At 45.3% G+C, this 14,142-nt stretch overlaps 1 protein-coding gene across 1 annotated transcript in view; it reads right to left on the bottom strand.

Moving 5' to 3' along the window:
* The window catches only part of LOC126416480 (solute carrier organic anion transporter family member 74D), a 151,110-nt gene extending 144,274 nt beyond the window's left edge, over positions 1-6,836 (bottom strand). The window contains exon 1 of the mRNA XM_050084220.1: positions 6,680-6,836. The gene's annotated coding sequence lies outside the window, so the exon portion shown is untranslated. The remainder of the gene's footprint in view (positions 1-6,679) is intronic.
* Positions 6,837-14,142: the final 7,306 nt, after the last annotated feature.

Genomic DNA, 14,142 nt, shown 5'->3' with positions numbered 1-14,142 from the left:
TTCCATCATCATTCCTATCCCATTGTACCTCGAAATCTGAAACATTACTGATCGTATTTTCACCTACATTGAGCAACTCTTCAAAATATTCCCTCCATCTGGCCAAGGAATCCACAGGATTCACCAGCAGTTTTCCTGAATTTCAACGTCTTTCTTCTCTCAGCACCGGTTTCTCTCCTCCACATGTAACAATCAGTACAACTACCAGAAGTTGAAACGATAGAATATTTATGGAACACCGTCAGTTCCTGCATCCCATATCTTGATTAAGGAATCTTTGTGTGCTGAATGAAGCAGTGTGTTTATCATAAGCGACTTTTTTTCTGGTAGGTGTCCAATGCCTGACTCAAGTTACTTAGAAAACGTCGATAGCCACAGACATGTTATCGAAATAGAGTGCGCAAGAGAGAAAGAAAAAACTATGCTTGCTACGACACGAGAAATGATTTTCGTGTGTGCTTGCCGTGATCGTGAAGACGATCATAGGAATACCTCTTAGGCGTTTAATAGACGTCATTACCCGTATGTTCCAGCTGTCCATGTGCAAGATGCTTATTTACGGGGTGTACAGCGATCTCAAAAAATGGTTACAAGCACTATGGGACTTAACATCTAACGTCATCAGTCCCCTAGAACTTAGAACTACTTAAACCTAACTAACCTAAGGACATCACACACATACATGCCCGCGACCGTAGTAGCCGCGTGGTTCCGGACTGAAGCCCCTAGAAGCGCTCGGCCACAGCGGCCGGCGTACAGCGATCTGATCACTGAGACGCTCGCGTACAAATATCGTGTCTTGTCGACATCAGGGTTATCAGGCCTATAAGCTACTCGTAGTTTGGAGAACGTGAGGAGAGTAGTTGGTGGCTGACTTGTCAAGGGAAATCTGTCCGAAGTGACTTAGGGAATAAAAGAGAGTCTTAAACAGGACAACTGGATAGGGATACGAAATCCACTCTTTCCGATTATAATTTTCCTCTGCTCTGTCGGTCTAATTTAAATCACTGTGAAAGACCACATCGGATTCCTTGATATTTAAGAAGATTGAGATGAACCTCTTTCTTAGTAGAAATGTTAGTAATCCAGATGAACTGTATGTCCTTCTGTCCAGGTTCCACTGTTTACGAAAAGAAAAAAAAAAAAAAACAGAAAAAATCATCTGTGATGATCAAGATTGTGTTTTTATGCAGGTAGTTATTTCATGTTGACCTGCTCGTTTAACATAAAACGTAGAACTCACTTCCTTTTTATTAATTTTATGTCGCACTGTTATTTTGAAATGTTCCCTAATTTCTTCGTTTCACACCATGCGTCTCAGTACTACATTGTCACTGACCACGTGTAACTATGACGCTGTATCATTGAATCATTGCAGTCATATACAAGGTCCAATCACGTTAATGTAACCACTGCCTATGTTCGGTGTCAACGTGCAATTACCACTCGCAGACGGCAGGTGGCAGCACTAGCACTGGAGGGTTCCAAGAGGGCGTAATCATTGTCTTTCGGGCCAAGGGAGAAGCATTTCCGATAAACGGCTAAGTTTGTAAACTGTTCGGGTGGCACCATTGTTAAAATACACCATTCAAGGAAAAAGAGCGCTATCCAAAACAGGCGCTGAGGCAACTTTGGAGCACCACGGGCGAACAAGGGTGAACTATGGCTGCGAAGATATGCACGGGACAGTAGACGTGCTGTTGAGCAACTGACCGCCCAGATGAACCAAAGGGCTACCAACAATGTCTTCTCAACTACCGTTCAGCGAACATAACCATTTTCCACGCAAAAATGAGAACATGGATTTTCTTGAATTGCAGCGCCAACTGCCAAGAATCAAAACAAATGTTTAAGACAAAATGTACGTAGTTTTTTATGTAGAATATGATTCTGCAATAAAAAATGGGGGTTCCCACTTGAAATTTTAAAGTTGCCTCCCGCCCCACCCCCAGGGGGCTGGAGTGGCGGGCTAATTTTAGCACCAGCAGATGTTCCTCTCGAAAATAATCAACTCTGGATTCTATACATTTTTTCGTGTGAAGCTTATTTTTCGAGTTATTCTGGTTTGTCAACTTAAAACTTACACCCTGTATACCTTCTTTACTGTCATGTCTTGTTAACAATATCACTTATTCCCAAGAATTAGCAGCTTTCACTCAGTTAATACTTGGCAGAAATCCAGTCTACCTTTGGATCACATTTGCTTGACTCTTGCGCAGAAAGGTGTGCAGTACACTGCTGCATCCATTTTCTGTAAGTTACCGCAAGAATACAAAAACCTCAGCAGTAAGCCATGTGCTTTTAAATCGAAGCTAAAGAGTTTTTTCATGGGCCACTCATTGCATTCTGTCAAGGAGTTCCTTGAAAAATTAAGTTGATTCCTGTGTTATAATGTTGATTGCCTTTACTTGAACTTATGGTTTGTCTTTTTTGGGTTCATAAACATTTGATTTTATATGGTATTAATTTTATGTTGTAATTTCTGTACTGACACGTTGCATGGTCTTGGAGATTTGCTCCTCAATTTGGTCCTACGGCACTAAACGTGTAAAATAAAATAAATAAAAATACAAGTATATATTTATCCTTCGGGACCATATTCAGGCTTTTGATGGATTTTCACATTAATATGGCTGGACAGTGTAGAACTTTTCAGTTCTTACCGTACCGCATACAGTTTGATAGATTCGTTAAGGATTTTTATGACGCAGCAAGTGCGGAAATCTACTCTACTGCTTGCCGATTTTGTCGATGACGCCACATGTGAGTGATGCTGTTGCAACGTTTTCGATATAAAAGTCCGATGATAACTGGACACTCGAGACAATGCAGCGAGCAGTAACAGATTAGATAAGATGTACGTACAGCAATGGTTCACATAATAAGTCGATCATGAAATGTTGGAGAAAGTATATGTACTACTATACAGAATAATATCCACACTGCAAATAGTAAGTGTTGCTGAATAAATGGGCAGTAACACCCATTATTGTAAGATTAGACGAACGCAGAACGATCACTGAATGCAGTCACATCCGTAAAATATCTAGGAGTATGCTTACGGAGAGGTTTACAAGTGGAACGGGCACATAAAACTAGTCGCAGCTAAGACAGATGTGACAGTGAGGTAGCGTAGTCCACCCACAAAGTGTGAGATTCGTGGCAGATAGGATTGATAAAGGTAATACAGAAGACCCGACGAAGAGCAACGCGTTTATTTACAGATTCATTTAGTAAGCGTGAAAGCGTCGCCACGGAGATGCTGAACTAGCTCCAGCGACAGACGCTGCAAGAGAAGCATTCAAGCATTCTGCATCAGCATTTGGTTACTGTTGAAGTTCCCGCAGTGTATGTTTCTAGAAGAGTCAACCAACATATACCGTTCACCTGCATGAAGGTAAAATTAGAGAGATTCGAACTCACACAGAGGCTTACCTGCAATTGCTCTTCCCGTGAATCATTCGCAGCTGGAACTAGGAAAGGGGGAGGTAAAAGTGGATTACAAAGTACCCTACGCCGCACACAGCTTGTGGAGTACTTATGTAGCTGTAGAATGGAGTACAGTTACGAACACAAGCTATTATCACTAAGCTGATTCTTAATTTCTTTTATGCAACTTGTTAGACGTATTGCTATTGCTTGACTTGTAACTGTCGTATCTCATGTTAAATGTAGATATTACTGTAACATCTGTGTCGGTACGAAAACATGTTGTAACATATGCAGATGGCCTGTTTATATGCAAGATGGGGTCTGCTGGCACTAATCTTGCCAGGATAAGTAAATAAATGAAATGAGGTACTGGACTTTGCTAAAAGGTGACGTACGGAATTCTACATGTACACGTGTACACCGCAACCACAATACGATATGTTGCGGAGGGTACAACATAGTGTACCAGCCTGACTCCTCCCTCCCACCGCAACCCCTGTAAGTTCAAATGTTGAAATGTGTGTGAAATCTTATGGGCCTTACTGCTAAGATCATCAGACCCTAAGCTTAACACTACTTAACCCAAATTATCTTAAGGACAAACACACAAACCCATGCCCGAGGGAGGACTCGAACCTCCGCAGGAACCAGCCGCACAGTCCATGACTGCAGCCCCCCTGTAAGTATTCATTCACACACGGTACGCTGGAAGAAAGACTCTCGTAACCCTTCTGTCCAGTCCTGTGCCCTTTATCCAGTCATTGCAGGGTCGACACTCGTATGTTATTTCTCTCAGTTATCGGAGAATCAAGCATACCCGAATGTCGGCTATTATTACGGTGGGGTCGCCATTCCTAAAGGCATTTTAGAACTACTAAATGGTTCAAATGGCTCTGAGCACTATGCGACTTAACTTCTGAGGTCATCAGTCGCCTAGAACTTAAAACTAATTAAACCTAACTAACCTAAGGACATCATACACATCCATACCCGAAGCAGGATTCGAAACTGCGACCGTAGCAGGCTCGCGGTTCCGGACTGAAGCGCCTAGAACCGCACGGCCACTCCGGCCGGTTTTAGAGCTACTGCCAGCTGGGACGGGATGTGGGAACCAGCCCAGTATTTGACGAGGTGGATCTGGCAAACCGCCTAAAAAACATACCCGGGCTGTCTGGCACCCCAGCCCCCGTCATTAAACCGCGACGCGAATTCTAACTGAGGGCCGGTGAGCCTCTTCGTGTCTCGGAACCGGGCTGTATAATGCACTTGGCTAATCAGACGGGTTGTCCTAACTCTTTTGTGTGAACAAATATTTTTGTAGTTTTCTCGTTGTCATTACGCTGACGAAACAACACTGTGAGGAACCGTGTAGGTCCTCATAGGACTACAGACGTCACCGCCTGGTGATTTACATACAATGCCAAAGCAGCCGCTCTGTCACACTATCTTGAGGCACGCAGTACGCTAGCTTTGGTTCTTACGGTGCCTCCCCTTTTATTTATTTATTTAATCTTCAAATTCCGTGGGACCATGCTAGCCACAAAACTTGGACGTGGAACAAATCAGTACGTAGTTCACAAAATGCCGATTAGAAAATGTGTAAACGAAAGAGTTAATAAAACACGAAATAACTGTAACGGAGCATAGGAATAAATAACACATTAAATAAAAAAGTTTTCAACTACTGAGAGAAATTGCTGTAGAAAATGGAATGAATGTGCCAAGAAAGACATACTACGTTCTCGGATGTCGTCAATGTAGTCACATGTGTGTTAGCGTAGTAGGTTCGAAATCGCAGCCCGCTCCTTCTGCTCAGTTTATGTTTCTTTCGACGACCAGCGAGTTGGACAAAATTCCACTAGGTGCAGTTAATATCAGTTCTCTTTAAATGTGTATAAGTGTAAGACTGTGTGTGACAAAGAGGAAGATCCCGATCGTTGCCGAATGCAAGATTAGTGGTGAACGTCTTGAGCACATCACATTGGGTAAGTATTTAGAGAAAATAATAATTAGCATGACGAAATGCGAGGACCGTGTAAAATCAGTGTTACGGGAAGCGAAAGGCAACCTTAGATATATTGGAACGGAAAATGCAATCGGTCTGTAAATGGAATTACATACAAGACGATAGTGTGATCAATTCTAGACTACTCTGTTTGGAGTACTTATCAAGGCATTGGAAGAGACATAGAATTCAGAGACGGGCAGCTAGAAGCGTAGCAGCTCGGTATAGGCTCATCGAAAGTCTAACAAAAGTGTTCGAGGAATTAAAATGGGAATCGCTGGAAGAAGGTAACCTCGTTGGCTGAATTTAGAGAACATGTATTCGAAGAAGAGTCAGCGTCCATTAATCTGCAACCATAGCATATTTCGTTAACTGACTGTTCCGCTGGTGCTTGGCAAAATATTTTATACATTAGAATCGAAAACTCGCGACGCTTACGCATGGGTAAGACGAAGGGGAAGACGCTAAAAACTTAAATTAATACGGCAGTTGCCAAACTCATAGCGATCAGCCACTTAATGCTACAACTACTGAACGAGAGATTTACTGGAATTACAGGAAATCATTTCGAAGTGTATGACAATTCCGTAACGAGTAAAAACTCTGTATTCTAGATTCCACAGGGGCGGAGACAAATGCCCTCTTATCCCCGCCCCTCACCCCACCTTGCGGACGCTTACAAATTTGTGTAATATCCTACAGTAGGCAGTATTGCAGAACGTTACACAGGAGTTGTGTTTCATTCGTAATCGTATATTTCACTCAGGGATCACGAGTGTAAGATAAGAGCGATTAGGACGCATGCACAGTAATATAGACAGTGATTTTCTCTTGGCTTAATACTCGAATAGGACAGAAAGTCGATAATATTGTACGGAGTAGCCTCCGCTGTGCACTGTACTGTGACCCGCGGAGTATAAGTGTACATGCAAAACCGAAGGCTGCTGTATCTGGACTAGCCTTCGCAGCGACTTGCGAAGAGTAAATAAATTCACACCTGGGCGGCAGCAGTTACATAAGGAGATGCCTGCACAGATGTAGTGACCACCGATCAGCGTCGGTCGTGTCTCTCTCGCACTACTAATAGTTTAGAATGCAGTACCTCCCAGCGTTGCAGACTTTCTCGTAGTGTATAGCACTGACACCTCGCCCAGCCTGACACAGCTGTGCTGGGTGATATCTGCCCACTCGTTTGCTCAACCGCGAAAATGCGTTCGGCGCGTCGCGCGGGCTGTCACTCACCGGCAGGCAGACTGCGGAAGAGCGGCGGCTTGCAGACAGAAGGCGTGTCTCGTGTCCCGGCGAGGCGCGGCTGCAGCAGGCACCTACCGTCCGCCCGGCCGCAAGCGCGATCACACACTGGGCTGCCGGCCGACCGCGACTACGACTGGGGGCCGTTCGGTCCGCGTCGCGCCGACTGACGCACACGCTGCCGCCACGCGCCTGCGAGAGGAAGCGCTTATCGCGGCTCATCTGGCCCCCTCCACACCCCCGCGCGGCCGGCGACACCTGCGGCAAAAAGCGGCGCCGTGGGGCAGGCCAATGCACGAGACTCAGAACGCAATAAATACAGGCGCCCAGGTAGAAGCCGTGCTCCTTGACGTCCGGAAGGCGTTCGAGACAGCTCCGCACTCCCACCTGATGAACAAAATACGAGCGTACGAAATATCAGACCGACTGTGTGATTGAATTGACGAGTTCCTAGTAGGACTGTTTGATATTTTTAAAGGTATCGGAAATCCGATGTATCGATATTTAAAGTAATATCATTATGGGCAGTAGATAAATGGAAAATATTGTCGAACATCGAAATATCGACTTACCGGCCAAAAAAGTGTCGGCTGCACATTGTAAATGGTTGGTGGATTGAGGGAGGGGACCAAACAGCGAGGCCATCGATCCCATCGGATTAGGGAAGGGTGGGGAAGGAAGTCGGCCGTGCCCTTTCAAAGGAACCATCCCGGCCTTTGCCTGAAGCGACTTAGGGAAATCACTCCAACGGCCTTGCCGCAGTGGTGTCGCCGGTTCCCGTCAGATCACCGAAGTTAAGCGCTGTCGGGCTGGGCTATCACTTGGATGGCTGACCATCAGGTCTGCCGAGCGCTGTTGGCAAGCGGGGTGCATTCAGTTCAAAAAATGGCTCTGAGCACTATGGGACTTAACTGCTGAGGTCATCAGTCCCCTAGAACTTAGAACTACTTAAACCTAAGGACATCACACACATCCATGGTTGAGACAGGATTCGGACCTCCGACCGTAGCGGTCGCGCTGTTCCAGACTGTAGCGCCTAGAACCGCTCGGTCAACACGTCTGGTGGTGCATTCAGTCTTTGTGAGGCAAACTGAGGATCTGCTTGATTGAGAAGTAGCGGTACCGGTCTCGTAAATTGACATACGGCCGGGAGATTGGAATGCTGACCACATACCCCTCCATATCCCCATCCAGTGACGCCTGTGGGCTGAGGATGACACGGCGGCCGTCGGTACCGTTGGGCCTTCGTAGCCTGTTTCGGGCGGAGTTTAGTTTAATTTTAGGGAAATCACGGAAAAGCTGAGTCAGGATGACCGGACGCAGATTTGAACCGTCGTACTCTCTGAAGGCGAGTCCAGTGTGCTACCACTGCTCCTCCAAGCTCGGTGTAAATACCCTACCTAGAGCTGTATATTCAAGTATTGACTTATTATTAGATATTCTGTACCTCAACAAGCTAGCAGACTGCTTATCCCCCTTAGAGCAAGAACTGAAAGGAAAACGATGCACGTTCAATCTTGGCGATAATCGCTTTGCTAACAGTGGTAACTGCAGGTAAGTGGCACAATAAAAAGTGTCCGATGGGCCCGTCGTTCGGTATCGTCACATATCGGATTTGTCCGGAACACTTCATATCGACTTACCTATTTTTTTTTTTATTTCTGCAAACGAGAGCGACCTAGCAGTTGTAGTGTCAAAATTGCGTGGTGAAGTTAAACATTGCGCCGAGAGACGATTACATCAGCATTTCCCCTCAAATGTCTCCACCCATCGCGAAGACCAGTCTTGTCGTTTAGATTCTTGTTCATCAGTTTCAGCAAATGTTTTTGAGGATGCCGATGTAAAGATATAGCACACTAGCTGCGTTAAAAATTGTTTTATTCCCTTCACAACTCCACCGTGCGGTGCAATCAGATTTCTTCTTTCTGCCATCCATACTTGCTTCCCACCGCCGAAGAGAAAGACTGAACCTGATGAAAGCTCAAAGGGTATTAAGACTTCTTCACACAGTGAAAGTAAAATTGTTATACTACGATTTCAAAAGAACAGCTTCAAATATTTATCAAAAATTGCGAAACAAATATGATATAAAATAAAAATATCGGCACGTGATATTCTCATTTTGATATCAATATATCGTTACATCGGTGGAAAGCATCGCCGATACTTATCGAAAATTTATACTGGGTGTTACAAAAAGGTACGGCCACACTTTCAGGAAACATTCCTCACACACAAATAAAGAAAAGATGTTATGTGGACACCGTGTCCGGAAACGGTTAATTTCCATGTTAGAGCTCATTTTAGTTTCGTCCACCTACGCTCAATGGAGTACGTTATCATGATTTCACACGGGATACTCTACCTGTGCTGCTACAAGATGTGCCTTTACAAGTACGACACAACATGTGGTTCATGCACGATGGAGCTCCTGCACATTTCAGTCGAAGTGTTCGTACGCTTCTCAACAACAGATTCGGTGACCGATGGATTATTAGAGGCGGACCAATTCCATGGCCTCCACGCTCTCCTGACCTCAACCCTCTTGACTTTCATTTATGAGGGCATTTGAAAGCTCTTGTCTACGCAACCCCGGTGCCAAATGTAGAGACTCTTCGCGCTCGTATTGTGGACGGCTGTGATACAATACGCCATTCTCCAGGGCTACATCAGTGCATTAGGGATTCGATGCGACAGAGGGTGGATGCATGTATCCTCACTAACGGAGGACATTTTGAACATTTCCTGTAACAAAGTGTTTGAAGTCACGCTGGTACGTTCTGTTGCTGTGTGTTTCCATTCCATGATTAATGCGATTTGAAGAGACGTAATAAAATGAGCTCTAAAATGGAAAGTAAGCGTTTCCTGACTCATGTCCACATAACATATTTTCTTTCTTTGTGTGTGAGGAATGTTCCCTGAAAGTTTGGCCGTACCTTTTTGTAACACCCTGTATATATCTCAAGATATCAATGTTTTATCAGCAGCCCTAGTTCCTACAAACTCAACACAGAAAGTCATCCTGAACAGGATGAAATCTTCAGACGTAACTTCGCTTGTATCACAGGTGTGAGTGCTATAAGACCATTACTTTTCACAATACAGAGGGGTCAAAAAATGTATCTACTGTTTAAAAGTCCATAACTTGCAAACTAATTGACAGAGTTGTCTCATTTTTGGTGAAAGTGTAGCTTAAAGAGAAACCTAAAGATATCACTGTAGGTGTTCGAAATGGTCACCATTAACATCCACACACAAACGATACCGTCGAACTGCAGCACGAACTACTTACTGCAACGTGTTCAGTTGGATATTTGCACATGAATGTACGATGGATTCTCGAAGTTCATCCAATGTGCGATAAACGACTTCCTTTAGTGTTCCCCACAGGTAAAAGTTCAGAGGAATTATGTCTGGGGAACGTGGTGGATACTCAACAGCACCTCTACGGCCTATCCATCTTCCTGGTAGATTTTCGTCGAGATACGTCCTAACACGATTTTGGTAGTGGGATGGGGCACCATCTTGTTGAAAGTAAACTCTTCCGTCTCCATAGAAGTCTCGGATGGCCGGTAAAATGGATGTCTGAAGCTTTTGAAGGTACACCTCACCGGTAACTGTGCCGTCAAAGAAGAATGGCCCAATCAAGCCCCGGTAAGACAACCCACACCACACATTTACTGCTGGCAAATTCACGGCTTTGTCTACGAGGACGTTCAGATTTTCGGCGGCCCAGTAGATGCAATTGTGGTGATTTACTGTACCATTGAGTTTGAACTGTGCCTCATCAGACTACACAATCATCTCTGCAAACTCTTCATCGTTGCGCACCATGTTAGTAAACCACTCGCAGTACTACAGTCTACGATCTGGGTCGTCCTCGTTCATTGCGTGTAGCAATCGTGGGATGTAGCACTTCCACTTTGCTGTCTTCAAAATTCGCCGAACACTTGAGCGACTCACTCCAGTTTCACGGGCACACTGTCTCACAGACTTCTGTGGTGAGCGAGTGAATTGTTGTAACACACGACGGAAGTTAGCTGGACTTGTTACTGTTACAGGTCGTCCAGATCGTTGTTTGTGTACATCTTTAACACAGCCTTCGGCTTCAATTTTGTCTCGAATGCGACGAATCGTAAAACGTGTCGGTGGCTCTGTTTGATACTCATTTCTCCATTGCCGTTGAACCTCATTAATGTTTTCGTACTTGAAATACCACTTCAAAACTGACTTCCTTTCATCGAATGTAAGCCTTGCGCCAGCCATGTTTACTCGAGTAACTAGGTGCAACTAAGAACAAAACACTGACTACCTGGCGACTGTCATCTGACAAAACAAAACAACGCAATACAACGCTTGTGTGGCGATTGCCGGAACTACAAACTATTACACTACCAAAGATGAGACAACTCCGTCAATTAGTTTGCCAGTTATGGACTTTTAAACAGTGGATTCATTTTTCTGGACCCCTCTGTATGTACAGAGAGATTCAGCTGCCCCTACTGATATCGGTTTATGCGACCCGCATATCTGTCCTTCAAAAACAACACGCAAGTTTCATATTCTCCCGAGTGCTACACGTGAACTACACTGAAGTGACAAAAGTGGTGAGGCAACGAGGTACACATATACAGTTTGCGGTAGTATCACGAACACAAGGTACAAAAGGCTAGTGCATTGGCGGAGCTGTCATTTATACACAGGTGATTCATGTGAAAAGGTTTCTGACGGGATGGTGGCCGCACGGGAATGGGAATTAACTGACTTTCAACGTCGAGTGGTAGTCGGAGCTAGACGGATGGGACATTCCATTTGGGAAATCGCCAGGGAACTCGATATTCCGAGATCCACAGTGTCAAGAGTGTGCCGAGCCTTCTCTTAACGACTGAGAGCAGCGGCGTTTGCGTAGAGTTGGCAATGCTAACACAGAAGCAACACTACTTGGAATAACCGCAGAACTCAATGTGGGAAGTACGAGGAACGTATCCGTTAGGTCAAAGCGGCGAAAAGTGGCGTTAATGGGCTGTGACTGCAGACGACCGACGCGAGTCCCTTTGCTAACAATACTACATCGCAGCAATCAATGTGGGACGTGCAACCAACGTATCCGTTAGGACAAAGCGACTAAATGTAGCGTTAATGAGCTATGGCAGCAGACGACCGACGTGAATGGCTTTGCCAACAATACTACATTGCCTGCAGTGCCTCCTTTGAGCTCGCGACCATAGCATTTGGACACTGGACTGCTGGAAAACCGTGGCCTGCTCAGATGAGTCCCGATTTCTGCTGGTAAGAGGTGATGGTGGGGGCCAAGTGTGGTGCAGACCCCACGAAGCCATGAACCCAAGTTGTCAACAAGGGACTGTGCAAGCTGGTGGTGGCTCCACAGTGGTGTGGGCCGTATTTACATGGAATGTCCCTCGGGTCCATCTATCGCTGGTTGGAAATGGTTAAGTTCGGATACTTGGAGACAATTTGCAGCCATTCATGGACTTCCATCTTTTCAAACAACGATGTTGTATCACCTCGTCACAATTGTTCGCGCATGGTTTAAAGAACATTCTGGACACTTCGAGCCAATGATTTGTCCACTCAGTTCACCAGACATGAATCCCATCGAACATTCATGGAACGTAATCGATAGATCAGTTCGGGCACAACGTCCTGCACTGGCAACATGTTCACAATTATGGACGCCCATAAGGCAGCAAGGCCCAATATTTTTGCAGTGGAGTCCACAGCACGTAGAGGTGCTTTACTCTCTCTCTCTCTCTCTCTATTCGTTTAGTCGGTTACGACTCTTCGTGACCCCATGAACCAAATCACGTCACTTTTTCCTGTCTTGTACTCTCTCCCGTAGACCTTCCAGGTTGGAACACATTGCTTCTGTGATGCCATCGATCCATCTCATCCTCTGACGTCCTCTTCTTCTAGTTCCTTCAATCTTCCCCAGCATTAATGGTTTTTCCAGCGAGGCATGCCTTCGCGTTGTGTGTCCAAAGTAGGTCAGCTTTTGTTTTAACATTAGACCTTCCAGGGAGAAATCTGGTTTAATTTGCTCCAATATTGATCTGTTGGTTCTCTTTGCAGTCCATGGAACTCTAAGAAGTTTCCTCCAACACCACAATTCGAAGGAGTCAATTCTTCGCCGTTCAGCCTTTATAATGGTCCAGGTCTCACATCCATACATCACAACTGGAAAGATCATAGCCCTCACAATACGGATCTTTGTTGCTAGTGTTATATCTCTGGACCTTATAACCTTGTCAAGGTTTGACATCGCCTGTCTACCGAGCAACAGGCGTCTCCGGATTTCATGGCTGCAGTCGCCATCAGCAGAGATCTGGGAACCGAGATAATTGAATGTGGTCACTACCTCCATGGTTTCTCCTGCTATATCCCACGAATTGGTAGGTGTAGTTGCCATAATTTTCGTTTTCTTCACATTCAGCATAAGACCGGCCTTTTCACTTTCGTCTTTCACCTTCAGTAAGAGTGTTCTCAATTCTTCTTCACTTTCTGCCAACAGGATCGTATCATCCGCGTACCTGAAGTTGTTTGCATTTATTCCAGCTATTTTAATTCCTGTTTCTCCTTCATCTAGCCTCGCATTCCTCATAACATGTTCTGCATACAGATTGAATAAGTACGGTGACAGTATCCAGCCTTGCCGGACCCCTTTCTGAATCTTTATCCATTACGTTGTTCCATGCATAGTTCTCACCGTGGCTTCTTGGTCAAGGTATAAACTCCGTATCAGATGAATGAGGTGATCTGATACACCCCTGTTTTTCAGTACGTTCCATAATTTGTTGTGATCGACGCAGTCAAAGGCTTTGGCGTAGTCAATAAGGCAGAGGTACACATCTTTATGGAATTCTCTCGCTTTACTAAACCGGGCAAAAGGAGGTCCTATGCTGTTCTCCAGATTGTCCAATACATCCGTCGCCATCAGCGGATACAGTATATTATATACTCAGATTCGCTCAGCCGTCTCCTCAGTCTCTTTACCCTTTCCACCCTCTGGTCCACCGGATTTAGGACTGCCTCCGCTTGCTCCACTTGGGAGGCGTCTCTGTGGCACTCCTCTGGATCCCAGGACACGTTGGTATCTGTGGAAACGAGACGGCCGATATAGCCGCCAAGGCTGCAGTCTCTCTTCCTCAGGCTGCTGTTCGCATGGTTCCCTTCGCCGATCTACAGAGTGTTTTATGTCGTCATGTTGCTCTTTTATGGCACGCACATTGGTCTACACGTCCCAATAATAAATTGTGGGACGTGAAAGCTCTTCCCTGTGCTTGGACCTCTTCTTCCCGAACTCGTCGTCGGGAGGAGGTAGTTTTAACTAGACTCCGGGTAGGGCACTGTCTCTTTAGCCATCGACATCTTTTAAGTGGCGATCCTCCCCCGCTTTGTCCCCACTGCTCTCAACTGTGGACGATGAGACACCTTTA

The sequence above is a fragment of the Schistocerca serialis genome, chromosome 1, assembly GCF_023864345.2.
Source record: "Schistocerca serialis cubense isolate TAMUIC-IGC-003099 chromosome 1, iqSchSeri2.2, whole genome shotgun sequence".
NCBI classification, from domain to species: Eukaryota; Metazoa; Arthropoda; class Insecta; order Orthoptera; family Acrididae; genus Schistocerca; species Schistocerca serialis.
This window is presented reverse-complemented; position numbering and strand designations above follow the sequence as displayed.